We start from the raw sequence: 16,600 nt of genomic DNA, 5'->3' as shown, positions 1-16,600 counted from the left end.
TAGAGCCGAGGGTCTAGACAATCGAATTAGAGACCACCTCAAAATTTTTACTAGAAGAGGTTGTTTTGATGCCCAAATGTACTTAAATTGATCATCTCGACATCAAGATGCATGGCCATGAGAAAAAATCGATTTCAAGTTTTAAAAATTGTGTGTCTTGTAACGCATTTTTGGATCGTCAATTTTCAAGATTTTCAAGTTTTTATAAATATGCTCGATCTGCATTATTTTTTAAGCTTTAAAATTTATTATTATATGAAAATATATTTTAATGCTATCACAAAGATTTCTATTATTGAAACCACATTTCTAGACACTATTTAGAGGTGTGCTTTACTTTGATTTTTTAGAGCCGTGGCTTTGTACAAACTGCACTCTATATTTAAATGGACCCGGTTTCTATGTGGCCAAGCCCACATACGTAGAAATGCAAGCCTCTTAATTAATCCATTTTTTAGATTGATTTTGAGACCTAATTTTTAAGGATATGTAATCTCAATAATAGAGATCATGAATATGAATAAATAAATAAATTTTTAAGACTAAAAATAATAATTCTAATAAGAAAACATAGAAAATTGTTTCATGTAGGGCTGGACCGCATTTCTACATATGCAGTCTAGAAAGTGTAAAGCATCCATCTTAAAGATGGATGTAAGTAGGTGATCCATATAAAAACAATGGAACCTAATGATCCAAATGTTTTCTTACTAGAATTATTATTTCTAGTACTTAAAATTTATTTATTTTTTCATATTCATGATCTCCATGTTAGAGATTACATGTTCTTAAAAATTAAGTCTTAAAATTCATCTCAAAAATAGATTTATTATGAAGCCCGTATTTTCACATATGCGGACTTGGCTGCATAAAAATCAGGTCAAAAAGCCATTTAAACGATTGGTTTCCATTATTTTTAGGTGGAACCGAACACCTACTTACATCCATCTTCATATATCTTTAAAATGGATGCTTTATACTTTTTTGAACAGCATACGTAGAAATGCCGTCTAACCCCATGAAATAATTTTCCTATTAAAATACGACAAGTTTACCAAATCAGACAGCCCTGGCCGTAGAAGCCATCATTGATTGCCACTCACTTTATACATGACCAATGCCCCCATTTCTCAACCCACTCTCCCCACCTTACAACAAGAGATAAAAGAAGCTGCCACTCTCTTTAGAGAAGTAAAGAGGGAGACAGAAACAAAATTTCATAAAAAAAAAAAATTATAATAATAATAAAAAAAGGGAGAAGAAACCTATAGAGAGGAAATAAAAATAGAAGATGGGGATTAAAGCAGTGATAGTTCTTTTTCTTGTCTTCTCTTTCTGTTTTGATCTGACGAAAGCTACCCCCAACACTCGTATGCAGACCGAACATGGTAAGTAAAGCTCTTAGCTGCCTCAATTTTGAATAAATTTTTCTTTTTGTTTTTGTTCCGGCGCGAGAAAGTGAAAATTTGAACCTCAATTTTGACAACCCTTCTCTCTTTTATGAGCATGCAAAATTTTGAAGATCTGCACATTTTTGTTTTAAGGAACGACGATGAAGGTGGAAGAAGGGTTAAGACTTGGACCTAAATTCGCCACAAAGTTTTGGCCCTCGAAGTGGGAGCCAAATTTAGCTGCAAATTTGGGGAAAACTATCGCCGAATTCTCTGCCAATTTGGAGGAGGCAGCATCAGCCGACGGCTGCCATGCGCACCACCCGAGTCGCCGCAGCTCATTCGAACGGGCCATTTTCGGAGTCCTTTCCATTTGGGTTTTCTTTGTCTAGAATTAGGCAATGGAACCTGGTGCTGCATAACACATAGCTAATGGAAACTCTAATGTTCATACTTAATAGGATTAGCACTTTATCGATTGGTTGGACGGTGATGGTGTGCGATGAACAGTAGGCTCTTAGACGGTGATATGCTAGGGGGATCCATTTTCTGACCATCATTGTTCAATCTAATGATGTGACGGTGATGCCGCATGTAGCCCTACTATTTCCTGAGTCGTATGGATCGTGGTATGGCATCCCTAGGTAGCAGTATTTATGTCACGAAATGTCTATCATATTTGTTCTTTGTGTAAAATGTGATTGGTAAGATTGGACTATTCAACAATAAGTGACTTCAACTTCCACATACATCCAAATCTTTTTTTTGGACAAACGTTACTAGTGTTGGGGTTATGTGGCCTTTAAAAGCTCTATAAGTGTTTGTAACAAAAACATTTGATAAAGTGGAACATAAACTCAGTGAGAGTGTGGTCCTTCATAGACCGTACTATACAAACAGTGTTTGCAAATACCAATCTGTATTTGTCGATCTAGGCTAGTCGGTTGGGAAAAACCCATGTTACTTGGGGATGAAAAATAAACCGATGAAGGTTCATGTGTTAGCCCTTGATGAGGTCGGAGAACATGCCCGGTTGAGTGAGTAGAGGGACTGTGTGACCCTTGTGTGTGATGGTGGCTTACAGAGATAGGGCCAAAACCTCATCCATGTACCATCACACTGCTTGCATATCGATAGATCGTTCGGGAAAGCAAAAAATCCACCTGTTTAGGATGAAGCATATGCATGTGTGAGAAATACACTTATGCGTCATAGAGCTGTGGTTGCATAACGTCTTAGTGACATTGATTAGTCTCAAGGGGAGGACCTGTGATCCACAAAATAGGATTGCGACCCCTTGGCTCATCCGCCTGACTTTGGTGATTCACTAATAAGCCCCTGTATAGACTGTAGGTCATGAAAAATACTGGGTTGGTCTGATAAAGCAAGTGTGGTCCGTAGTCCACAGTTGAAGGTGGAGCGCCCCATGATTATTAATTCAATTCCTAAACCATATGGATCCATTTTCCATCAAATTAATTTAATTGTATTCGTTTTATGATAATGATTATTTTAGAATTATTATTTGAATTTTTTTAAACCTTTGGATTTATAAAATTAAATATATTAATTTTACAATGTTTTAATATTCACTATAAATTATTTTATTAATTTTAAAAAATATAAAAAATATCATGGGGGCCCATTGTGCACATGGGCCCATCATGCATCTAGTGGGTGGGGCCCACACGTACCAGTCATGGGTGGTACGCCCCACCCTTAGGATTCTTTATTTGAGATCAAGTTATTTCAAGTTTTGGTAAGTTACATTGTGGCTTGTGGTCAACTATGATATGAGAATATTTTGACTATATATTGACTAAATATTGAAAGTGTATATTGACTTGATAAATCTTTAGAAGATTTTGTGTAAGTATAAAAAAAATTATGCGTACTTTATAGAATGCATAATATTTTAATTAGATTTAATTTATTTATTTTCTATTGATGGGAAAATGGTTTGGGAACGGGAGATAAGGTTTCATGCACCTTCTATAATGTTGATGGCTCATCTATAGAATTGATAGCTCAGATCTCGCACCTCACAAGTCGACGGTCTATGTTCAATCTCAACAAAAGAGGCAACCTATGAGAAACCGTAAGAAACCGTAGACCTAATTTTGCACTATAAATAGGAATGTACATCCCTATTCTCTACATCTTTCTCTCCCTTTCCCACAACTCTCTCTCCTCTCTCCCATAAGGGCATGCCCCACTCTCTCTCCCCAAACTTTCTCTCTCCAAACTTTCTCTCTCTAAGTCTCTCTCTCCTAACCAATAGAGGGGCACGCCTTAACCTTAGGGTTCTAACTTTTCTCTCTCATCCTAAAAATTCTAAGGGTTTGGTAATGTGGGGACAAGCCAAAATATTTGGGGATTAGTTTTTGAGCTTGAAGAGATTTAATGGTGTATATACAGTTTGGCCGAAATTTGCTTTCATGGTTTGAGATTAAAGCTAGATCATCGATCCCGTGCCATCGGATGGTGGTAACTCGGTGTGGGGTGTAATGAATCCAGTTGAGGTAATCTCCGGTACTCTTCCTTTTGTTTCTTGCAATATTTTCTTATCTTTTATTTTCAAGCATAGTGCTTAGTTGTTTCAATGACATCAAGTTGTGAAGATCTTGGTTTTATTGGTATGTTGATTTTATTTGGAATTCATCTTGTTGTAATATAGACCATCTGTAAGTGATCTTTGACAAAAGAAAGGGGTGAAATTAAATAAATAAATAAATAAATAAATAAATAAAATTATTCCTTTGTAAAAGATCACATAGATCTTTCTCTCATTGATATCATAGCATAGTTACTTGATTACCACTAGGAGTTTTTTTTTTTAAGTTCTGAATAAGAATTAAAGATATGGCCGCACATATCTTCCTCTCTGAGATCCTAAAAGTTGAAAGGTTTGATGAGACCAATTATATTTCTTGGAGAAGAAAGATTCGATGTGTGTTTGAAGATGAAAACTTGCACGAGATGCTCTATGAGCATCGTCTTCATCGTTCAAATGACGACCCATCTCAAGTAATCAAAGATGAATACACCACTTGGAAGAAGAGGAACTTGAGATACAAGAACATTCTTTTATGTACCATGACTAACTCATATGCTTCTGAGTATGAGTCAATTTCTACTGCAAGTGGAATCTTTAATAAACTTAAAAGAGAGTATGATGACCCCTTTCTCATAAAGTAAGCCATGGCCATGAAAAAGTATAATGATTTAAATATGACAGAGGGAACTAAGTTTGCAGATCATATGCACACTTTTCGTGCACTAGTCAAAGAGTTGGATGACACAAGCATGAAACCGACTGAACCCATGCAAGTGATTCATCTCATGAATTCACTACCTATTTCATAGGAGACTTTCATATATTCACTCTCGGCCAGAAAGAAAGCACCAAGGCTAGATGAGCTTATCATGTAAGAAAGGAGGAATCCAAGGCATGCACTGACTATAGCTCCAAGGGAAGCAGGACACATGGTAAAATCTCTACCCTCTTTTAAACCTAAGAAATGAAAAGGAATAAACAATTTTGGAAAGAGAAGAGATTTTAAAAATAGATATTTTGGTAATAAATGAGGAAAGAAATATACTAGGACTTATTTTATTGCAAGAAGGTGGTCCATATAGTCAGTAGTTGTCGGTTCAACAAATTTGAAGGAGCCAACAAGGAATTGGCTTATGTGGTCTTTGAGACATTGCTGGCTGATCCTAAGGGAGCTTCTTGGTGTTTTGACTAGGGGGCTACGGCTCATATCACAAACACTAATGAAGGTTTTGTTCTTTTACTTCCATGGGGACAGGACAACAACATATCTATATGGGAGGTAATCAGAAAACTGATGTACTTGGAGTTGGGGATTTATAATTAAAATTGAAAAGTGGGATCACCTTTATCCTAAAGCAAACACTTTATGTTCTTGATATGAAGAAGTGCTTGATTTTGGTTCCCAAGATGTCAATGACTGAATTCATAACCACTTTCATTGGGGAAAAGGTGGTGATTAAGAAAAGGAATAATGTTGTATTGACTGGAAGTCTCGTAGACGAGTTATTTGCTATTGAAATAAAATAGAACATTGCTTATGTCTTGTCCCCTAATGAATTAAATGCTACCCTATGACATATGAGGTTAGGATACATTAACTTCAAAAGAGTGAAAAGATTGCAAAAGGACGGAATACTTCAAAATTATAAGAGAGATTTATCGAAAGTGTGTGAGTATTGTGTATAAGGAAAGTGAATAAGAAAAAATATTACTGGGGCAAAAAGAGCTACTTATGTTTTAGAAATTATTTATAGTGACATATGTGAACCTATGAATGTGGCTACCAAAAATGGTAAGAGATATTTCATCACTTTTATAGATGACCTCTGGCGATATGACCATGTGTATGTTATTCACACAAAATCTGAAGCCATAGAAAAATTCAAAGAATATAAAGCCGAGGTAAAAAATCAAACCAACTTGAAAATCAAAGTTCTTAAAACCGATAGGGGAGGAGAATATTCTTCTGAAATTTTCAAAGAACTCTGTGTTGAAAACGGAATCATCTATCAGTACACCATGCCATATACTCCCGAACAAAATGGTGTAGCCGAGAGACGGAATAAGACCTTGGCGAAAATTGTAATGAGTATGATGAGGCATGTCAGTCATTCCCTAAACTTTTGGGGAGAAGCCGTATTGACGGTATGTTATATTCTTAATCGGACTCCTACAAAAACTGCCCTACTTACTCCTTACAAGCATCCCTTGATTACCTAAAAGTTTGGGGTTGCTCTGCCCATGTTCTCATTCCGCATTAAATAAAACCAAACTTCAACCCAAAAGTGTTAAATTCATTTTCATTGACTACCCAGACCATGGTAAGGGGTATCGATTCTATAACCTTGAAATATGAGCGGTCATTTAGAGTCGATGCTCACTTCTTCGAGGAAGAATTCCTTGAAGCAAGATTAAGCTAAAAACAAGCCGATTTCTTTGAGAAGGCAAGAAACAAGGCTGTGCTTCGAGAACCCGAACCTGAATCTTTCAAAATACCTAAACTTGAAATCGAACCCTCAAAACAAGATGAACCTGAACCTGAACTTAGACGAAGTAACCGAATCAGTAGACCTACTCTATACCTAGAACATTTTGTCTATCTAGACGAACATTTTGATAGAGTTGGGGAAGATCCAAATTCTGAACCCAAAGACTTACCATGAAGCCTTGTCCTATCTTGAAAATGAATACTGAATAGAAGCCATGAAAGATGAATATGCATCCATCAACCAAAACCATGTATGAGAATTAGTTCTTCTATAAGGCCATTGGTTGCAAGTGGATTTTTAAGAAAAAATTGAACTCAAAAGGGAAAATAGAAAAATACAAAGCTAGGGTAGCTGCAAAGGATTTTACCCAAAAAGAAGGGATAGATTATGAAGAAACATTTTCCCCTGTTGCCAAATTCTCATATATCCGGATCCTAATAGTCATAGCTGCTCATTTTGATTTTGAGCTTCATCAGATGGATATCAAAATAACCTTTTTGAATGGTGATTTAGAGGAAGAAATTTATATGACCCAACCCGAGGGATTTGGAGAAAAAAGAAAGGAGAACCTAGTGTGTAAACTTAATAAATCCCTTCTATGGCCTAAAACAAGCTTCGCGTCAGTGGTACATAAAATTTCAAAAGACCTTTGCTCTTGCAGAGTTTTTTACAAATAATGAGAACGCTTGTATATATCAAAAGGTCAGTGGGAGTGATGTGGTCTTTATTTCATTATATGTAGATGATATGCTAATTGTTAGTAACTCAATTGTCTTAGTAATAGAGACGAAAATTTCCTTGTACAACACTTCGATATGAAGGATCTTAGAGAAGTTTCATATGTGTTGGACATCATGATAATAAGAATCAGGAAAGAGAAGACTATCCAACTTTCCCAGGCAACCTACTTTAAGCAAATACTGGAAAAGTTTGATTTGCGTATGTAGAAGCCCATGTTTACCCCACTAGATAAAAAGACGAAGCTAAGCCATAAAATGTGTCATATCGAAGATGTTGATAAAAGAGCCATGGAGAGAGTGCCTTATAGAAGCGAAATTAAGTCTCTTATGTATGTCATGATGGGAAGAATACCTGACTTGTCTTTCGTCATGAGCTTGGTTAGTAGTTTCCAAAGCAATCATGGGGAGGAGAATTGGAAAGCGGTTAAGAAAATCATTAGATATCTAAAAAGGACCATGAACTATGCGCTCACATACAAAAGGGGAACTAAAATAGCAATAGAGGGATATTTAGATGCAAACTATCTCGCAGTTCTAGATGATGTGAAATCTACATCTGGATATGTGTTTATGCTTTGAGGGGGTGCAGTTTCTTGGAAGTTGAAGAAACATGTTATAATAGCATTATCCACCATAGAAGCTGAATATGTGACATGCTGTCTAATGGCCAAGGAAGCCATTTGGATTAAGAAGTTTCTTAATCAACTCAATTTTCATCCCATGCGTTGTGAGGCAGTAAGGATTTTCTGCGGCAACACAACGACAATTTGCGTATCAAAGGCCACATTTTCATAAGAATTCCAAGCATATCAAACCTCATCTCCATCACCTAAGGAATGAGATGCGATTGAAAGAGATCGAGATTAACTACATATCTATAGATCTGATGATCGCAGATCCTCTGACTATGAGGGTTGCCTTTAATATTTTTGTAAGACATGTGAGAGAGATGAGGAGAGAGAAAGTGAGGAAGAGATATTGTAAGGCCTTCAAAGCCCAAGTAGGAGATGTTGGGTTTATGTGGCCTAAAAAGGCCTTACAAGTGTTTGTAATAAAAATATTTGATATAATGGAACATAAACTCAATGGGAGTGTGGTCCCTTGTGGACTGCACTATGTAAACAGTGTTTGCAGATACTGATATGTACTTGACGATCTAGGCCAATCGGTTGGAAAATATCCATGTTACCTGGGCATGAAGAACAAACCGAGGAGGGTTCATGGGTTGGCCCTTGATGAGGTCAAAGAACATGCCCAGGTGAGTGAGCCTAGGGACTGTGTGAACCTTGTGTGTGATGGTGGCCTACAGAGACGGAAGCTAAAACGTCATCCATGTACCATCACACTGCGTAAATATCGATAGATCGATCGGGAAAGCCAGAAATCAACCTTTTTAGGGTGAAACGTATGCATGTGCGAGAGATACCTCTATGCGTCATACAGTTATGGTCGCATAAGGTCTTGGTGATCTTGATTCGTCTCTAGGGAGGATCTGTAATCCACATACTAGGATTGCAACCCCTTCGCTCATCAGCCAGACTTTGGTGACCCCCTAATGAGCTCCTGCTTGGACTGTGGGTCATGAGAAACACTGGATTGATCTGATAAAGCAGGTGTAATCCGTAGTCCACAGTTGAAGGTGGAGTGCCCCATGATTATTAATTCATTTCCTAAACCATGTGGATCCATTTTCCATCAAATTAATTTAATTTGTTTGTTTTATGATAATGATTATTTTAGAATTATTATTTGAATTTTTATGAACTTTTGAATTTTTACGAACTTTTGAATTTTTATGAACTTTTGAATTTTTTATTTATAATTTTTGGATTTATAAAATTAAAGATATTAATTTTATAATATTTTAATATTTACTAGAAAGTATTTTATTAAGTTTAAAATGTATAAAAATATCATGGGGGCCCATTGGCCACATGGGCCCACTATGAATCTAGTGGGTAGGGCCCATACGTGCCAGACATGGGTGGCACGCCCCATCCGTAGGATTCTTTCTGAGATCAAATTATTTCAAGTTTTGGTAAGTTACATTGTGGCATGTGGTCAAATATGATATGGGAATATTTTGACCTTATATTGACCAAATATTGAAAGTGCATATTGACTTGATAAATCTTTGGAAGATTTTGTAACAGTATAAGAAAGATTATGCTATTTTATGAAATGTAAATATTTTAATTATATTTAATTTATTTATTTTCTATTGATAGAAAAATGGTTTGGAACAGCGGAATAAGGGTTCATGCACCTTCTATAATGTTGATGACTCATCTATGGAATAGATGGCTCCGATCTCTCACCCCACTAGTCACCGATGATCGACGGTCCATGTTCAATCTCAACAAAAGAGGTAAATTATGAGAAACCCTAAATCTAATTTTACACTATAAATAAGGGTGTACCCCCCTTCTCTACACCTTTCTCTCTCTCTCTCTCTCTCACACCTCTCTCTCTCTCTCCTCACACTTTCTCTCTAGCTCTCTCTCTCTTAACCCATAGAGGAGCACACCCCAACCTTATGGTTCTAACTCATTTTAAAAATTCTAAAGGCTTGGTAATGTGGGGACAAGCTAAAATATTTGGGGGTTAGTTTTTTAGCTTGAAGAGATTTAAGGGTGCATATGCAGTTTAGCTGAAATTTTCTTTCCTGGTCTGAGATAAAAGCTAGATCATCGATCCCGTGGCATCAGATGATGTTGACTCGTTGTGGGTTGTAATAAGCCCGGTTGAGGTAATATCCGACACTCTTCATTTTGTTTATTGCAATTTTATCTAAATTTTTATTCTCGAGCATAGTGCATAGTTGTTTCAATGGCATCTAGTTGTGAAGATCTTAGTTTTATTATTATGTTGATTTTATTTGAAATTTATCTTGTTATAATAAAGACTACATGTAAGTGATCCTTTACCAAAAGAAAGGGGTGAAATAATATATATATATATATATATATATATATATATATATATATATATATATATATATATTCCCTGGTAAAAGATCACATAGGTCTTTTTTTAAACTAGATATACATATACAAAATCAATCTCTCTCTCTCTAACACCGCCCCCACCTGCCCCCCCACACCCACCCCAACCTCAACCCCCACCACCGCCCCGGCCCCGCCGCCAAGTTTCCCTCCCTGGTGCCACCCCAACCCCCACCCCTAAGTTTTCGAACATGGAGCTGGGGTGTTAAGATTATTCAAATGAGGTGGGTGAAACGGGGCCTAAAAGTTTGAAACAATTCATCAAACTATTTGAGGACACCAGATCTTCTCAATTTCAAGTACGAGAAATCACATTTTGTAAGATATCTTTTGCCGTTAGTGATTAAAGTCACGGTGAATAAAGGGTTTTCTATTTTATCTTTCTTTTTTTTTTGTCTAATGTTTACTATAGTATTCATAAAACCGGCCGATCTAACTGCTAATCGTCCCGTTAGATTGGAACCGGCCACTGGCCGATTCTAGTTTTGGGCGGTTTTGATGATCAACCGGTATTTTAAACGTTAAATAGAATATTACTTCATATTTATATCAAATGCATTAGAATGGCTTAGTGGTTAGCATTGATGTTCAAGTTTCACATGAATCATGTTTGAATCATGCCGCCCATTTCACGTTGGTTCAAAAAAATTACTTTTCTTTTAAGAATATTTTCCCGTTGATTTAAAAAAATTACCTTTTCTTTTAAGAATCCAATTCAAAAAAATTCCTTTTTGGTTAAAACAAAATTACCTACCCCTTATTATTAGACCCACGAACCAATACACCATTTACTACAAGATTGACAAAAAGAAAGGCTTATTATATATATATATATATATATATATATATATATATATATATATATATATATATATATATATATATATATATATATATATATATATATATATATATATATATATATATATGTATATATATAACTTAATTGTTTTCCATTTTCTTTTAAAAAAAAAGTTGGTCAAGTCGATTTTTTTAACATTATTTTAATATTTTTTACATAATGTTAAAAAAAAAAAAAATAGTCATTGATATCTACTTTTATAGTTTCCTATCTTTTTCAAAAACTTTTAACACCATTTACTACTTTGTTGACAATAAGAAGGGCCTATATTATATATAACTTAACCTCTTTTTCATTTTTTTTTTTTAAAAAAAGTTGGTTAAGTTGATTTTTTTAACACTATTTTAATATTATTTACATTATGGTAAATATTACAAAAAAAATTGGTCACTCATATTCACTTTTATATTTTCCCATCTTTTTCAAAAAGTTTTGAAAATACCCCTAAGCACAAATTGATTCGTTAAAATCTATTTTTTTCATTATTTTTCAATTTCATTTGAGTGTGTTTTGTTTTATTAAATGCTTTTCATATTTTAGAATATTATTTTTGTATCTTTTTTATTTTTTTCAATATTTTTTTGATCGTTTGGGACTTGTCTGGTTATAGCAGTTGAATCGGCCGGTTTACCGGTTAGGCCAGTTGAATCGGGCGGTTTACCGGTTAGGCCCATGTTTGGTTCGTTCTGGTTCGATATTGCGAAAACTGGTTTACCGTAAATAAAGGTTATCTAGCAAAATTGTCAAAGTAAAATAAAAAAAAAAGAGAAACATAGACTTCCTATTCAACTTACTTCCAACCAAATGTTTTTTCACCTCGAAAATTTATTAAGACGGGAGCGTTTAATACTTCAAAAAAAACGAGGGCATCTCTTGCCTCGAGGTCCCCTTATTTTGGGTGTCATTCTTTTGGAGTTCGTGTACATCATCGTGATATTTTATAAACCACGGTAAGAACCCAAACAACCAATAAATATTATTAAGATCGAGCTTCAAGCCGATGATAGCTCTGACCCTAAGAAGACTCCTCTCATGGTCATCAAAGGCTAGATATTTCCACAACTTCTAGGTTGTTCTCTAAACGTACTTTTATGCAAAAGCTTGAACCAGGACAATCGATCATTGTCAAACTGTGAAAACAGGATTGAGCAGTGATATATTCATTAAAAACATGTGGGTTCATATGTGTTCAAGCACTACTTCTATGGATTTTGCTTACAAAGTGCTGGATGAAATGAATGGTATTTTGTTTTGTAAAAAATTTAGAATGGTTGGTTTTTATTTTTCTATGAGATTTGCTTACTGTTGCATACCTAATTTTCTTTGGCTTTCATGTTTACTTGTTAGTCTTTATTTCTTTGTATCTTTTTACTCTTTTTTTTTTTTTTTTTTTTTTTTTACAATTTTTCAATTTTTTCTGCTTTTTTGTTTAGTGATTTTTAGCCAATTTTGCTTGAGTTTTTTTTACCAAATTTTATATGCCTTTTTTATTTGCTGGTTTCACAACCATGTTTTTTTTTGTAACTGTTTCTTTTTTACCAGATTTCTTGGGTTTTGTTCATTGTTTGTACTCAGTTCTTTTAGATATTTGGTTTATTGTGAAGGTGAATTTGGTGACGCTGAGTTAGGGGAGGGTTTCAGTCCTCCACAAGCTAAGGCTTTGCTTGTTTTGAACTGTGAAAGGACAGATTAGTGGGCAATGGAGATGTTACTCTCTGTCATTACCTTTAAAATGGTTCTAAACTTCTAAGTCATCCTCAGGGCCAAGCATTCAGTGGGAGAGAGGGGGGCCTGAGAGAGATGACCGAAAGCCTCTCGGTGTGATTAGATCTTTTGAAAAAATCCTTTCTTTCACCTTGTAGATGTTGTGAGATAATGGCTATACAACCAAACATGTATAAAAAATTATATATCACAATAATATATAAGTCAAATATATGAAAAGTGGGCAATGCCTTCATTCAAATCTTTTAAAAATTGAGTATTCATATTCTATTTTGTCAAACAAAGCCTTATTAAAAAAAAAAAAAAAACCAAAAAAAAAAAAAAAAGAAAACAGAGAGAGAACAAAAAAACCTTTATTCAAAGTGACTACTATCACGAGGGGCAAAAGTTATCTTACATGGAGCGATTTCTCATGCTTGGAACTAAGGATCCAGTAGGGCTACATGCGGCATCACCGCCGCATCATTAGATTGAACAGTGATTGTCAAGAGAATGGATCCCTCTAAGCATATCACTGTCTAAGAACCTAGGGTGGTTCATCCACACCATCACTGTCCAACCGATCGATGATCCACACCATCTCCGTCCAACGGATCGATGAAGTGCTAACAAAACAATTCTATGTAATATGACATGAGGGGCCATTGCCTAATTCTAGACTAAGAAAACCCACATGGAAAGGACTCCGAAGAAGGCCCATTTGAATGAGCCGTGGCGACTCGAGCCGGCACTGTGGCGGGAGGCATACTTGGTGCCACCCTTACCAATTGAAGCCACCGGTTTGAGTCCTGCAATTCCTTGGAGAATTCGGCGTTCACCCTCATATTTGTGGCCAAATTCGGTTGCCACTTCAAGCGCCAAAACTTTGCTGCCGAAATGAGCTTCCACCTTCACGTGGTTCCTGAAAACAAAAATGTGCGAATTTTCAAAATTTTGCATGTTCAGAAAAGGTTTGCCCTGCCGGAATGGAAACAAAAAGAAGGGTTATTCAAAATTGAGGCTGCTAAGAGCTTTACTTATCATGTTGGATCTGCAGGGGAGTGTTGGGGATAGCTTTGGTCAGATCAAAACAGAAACAGAAGACAAGAAAAAGAACTATCAGTGCCTTAATCCCCATCTTTTCTCTCCTTTTTTTTCTTTTTCTTCGTTCTCTCTATTCCACTCTATGCGTATCTTTCTCCCTCTCGCTCTATATATATATATATAGAGGGAAATTTTGTTTTCCTCCGTCTTTACTTCTCTCGAGTGCTGCTCCTTTGAAAAGAGTGGCTGCTGATTGTAAGGTGGAGAGAGTGGGTTGAGAAAGGGGTGCATTTGGTCATATATAACGTGATTGTGGAAATTAATGATCTCCTACATTCCGACTTGTCGATGTCGCACCAATACAGCGTGGGACGAGTTTGAAAAGCAATTGAATGGGTCAAACACTTGTCACTCCGCAACTTTTCTCGTTGATGGGATCCAAACCCCAAAAGTTATTATAAGATCGGGACCCGAAGTCAATGGGAGTCATCTTGTTGGGTTGTTCGGATTCAAACCCAAAAAATTATTATAAGATCGGGGCCCCAAAGTTGTTGGACTTAAACCTGAACTCGATTGTCAAAAAAAAATTTGTTTATAAATAGAATATTTATTTTTTATACACTATTTTTGTCTGTTGCAAAATAAGTGGTTGTAAAAGTATAATGATTAGACATCAAGTTCTAAACAATAATTTCTCAGAGACTTCGTGACTCTCTTCTAGCAATTGAACGGGTCAAATACTTGTCACCCGGCAACTTTTTTCGTTGGTGGGATCCAAACCCCAAAAATTATTATAAGATCGGGACCCGGACCCAAAGTTATTGGACATAGAATCGAGTCATCTTGGAGCATCAAAACAACCTCTAGTAAAATTAAATTTTTGGGGCGCGCTCTAATTTGATGGTTTAGAGTCTCTGTAAAATTGTTCTCCCACAGCTGATGGACTTGGAGCTCGAGCAAATCCCCAATAAAATCAGGGATTGAGCCGTGTAGCCAATTTTGCAAGAGATTCCATTGGGCCAGGTTCTTGATCTCCGAAAATTCCACAGGGATCTGTTCCTCAAGCGTGTTATTGCTCATATCTGTGAATTTCAAGCTCTGGCATAATCGGACTAGATAAGCCATTAACCTACAAAAATAGGGTGTCGAGCTTGTGCGATTTTTCTTTTCTTTTTTGAACGTTAGCTTCTGCAACTTTCTAAGCTCTAGTGGATCCGAACCAGAGCGCGCGCAGTTGGCCGTATCCAACTTCACAAGCTCTGATAAGTTCCGGAGCTTGGATGTTATGCCACCTTCATACCTGTTATAATAGCCAAGATAGAGTTGCTAGGCTTTGTCCAAGCTAACTACGTATTTTACTAGTAAGCTCATTACCAGAGACTGTCAAATACTCTAGAAACCCCCATTTTCCATATTCAGGTGGTGTTGTACCGGTGAAACGGTTACCATTTCTAAATGAAGGTGCCTAAGCTCCTCCATCTCTGTAACATCCAGTGGTAAAGGGCTAGTGAGATTATTATTAATTTATTATAAAGGTCTAAGACCTCGAGTTTCTTGAGCCTCGAGAAATTTGCTGATTTGGGATATTTCCATTGGGTCCCACCGGTGAACTGGTTGGCTGCAACTGTGAGGTTCACGAGGCTTCTCAGTCGTTCGATTTCAGAGGTCCAGGTTTCGTCCCGAGAGGTCTAGAGAGACGACATGGTTCGATGATGTGTCGCATACTACACCACTCCGTGAGCAGTAGCCGGTGGAGCAGTTCCAGTTCCAGTTCTGGAGAGAGTTGTTAGGGTTGATAATGGTGGTTTTTAGAGAGAGAAGGTAGCCGAAAAGAGAAACAGAGAAGTTTTGGGAAAATCATGTGGAGGAGAGGGAGGGGATGGGTTAAACAAAAAAGGCATGTTTTTTTTCAAATTAATTTGGACTAAAAAATAGGGTTTAAGTGGATAAAACTAGTTCGGAGTAGAAAAAATAATACGTAGGATCTCAATGTCCCAAGATAATTTTAAAAAGCTTAGTTCTATTAAAAAATGAAACTCAAAAATTGAGGGTAGTAGATTAGATATTTTCACTTTTGTTTTGTTTCATGATGAACGCTACGATTTTGCTTATCTTCGACCTTCCTATATTTTTGCGAGTTTAATTGTAGTTAAGGTTTGCACCTGTTTTATAATAGCATATCTCTTTGATGGTTGGCTTAGATGAAAATAAAAAATCCTAGAGTAATGTAAATAGGCCATTTGAATTATTAGATAATATTTGCGTGTTGTACTAGTTACAAAAGAATAAATTATCTCTATTATGGAAATATAGTATTCATATGGATTAAATTCTAAATTAGCTATTTATTACTAATATTTTGTTATTTGATTAAAAAAAAATCTAAACTTAACTTTCTTTAGATAAATGTAATCTATATTTTTTCATTGTTTTGAGTTTTTTTAGTAGGTTTGACCCAGTTCTTTTAAAAAAAATTCTACTGGACCAGAACCGATCCGGTTAACCGCCCGATTACTGTTGAAACAGCTCCCGCCGCCCTGTATCGGGTTAACCTTTCTGTTCGATTTTTCCAACACTGCTTGGAAATGAGCAGATGAGTGTCCTCTAATAATTTGATGAATTGCTTCATTCATTTATTTTCCCCGTTTCACTCACCTTATTCCAACAATCTTAAAGCCGGAGCTCCATGTTAGAGAGAGAGAGAGAGAGAGTTTTATGTGTATGTGTGAAGTGGGAGAGAGAGATTTTCGTGCGTACGTGCGAGGTAAAGTTACCCTGTGTGGATAATCCAATCTCACCAAGCAAATG

The 16,600-nt window shown here is 36.1% G+C and overlaps 2 long non-coding RNA genes across 2 annotated transcripts; one reads left to right on the top strand and one right to left on the bottom strand.

Moving 5' to 3' along the window:
• Positions 1–1,162: 1,162 nt before the first annotated feature.
• LOC148779237 (uncharacterized) lies at positions 1,163–2,116 on the top strand. Its single transcript, XR_016047698.1, has 2 exons — positions 1,163–1,388; positions 1,545–2,116. It is a non-coding gene; the product is annotated as an uncharacterized LOC148779237 (long non-coding RNA).
• Positions 2,117–13,106: 10,990 nt separating this feature from the next.
• Positions 13,107–14,063, bottom strand: LOC148779236 (uncharacterized). The gene is made up of 2 exons (XR_016048171.1): positions 13,786–14,063; positions 13,107–13,670 (listed from the first exon to the last, which is right to left on the bottom strand). It is a non-coding gene; the product is annotated as an uncharacterized LOC148779236 (long non-coding RNA).
• Between the last annotated feature and the right edge of the window lie 2,537 nt (positions 14,064–16,600).

The sequence above is a fragment of the Amborella trichopoda genome, chromosome 13, assembly GCF_054954075.1.
Source record: "Amborella trichopoda isolate Santa Cruz 75 chromosome 13, AtrichopodaSantaCruz75HAP2 v2.0, whole genome shotgun sequence".
NCBI classification, from domain to species: Eukaryota; Viridiplantae; Streptophyta; class Magnoliopsida; order Amborellales; family Amborellaceae; genus Amborella; species Amborella trichopoda.
This window is presented reverse-complemented; position numbering and strand designations above follow the sequence as displayed.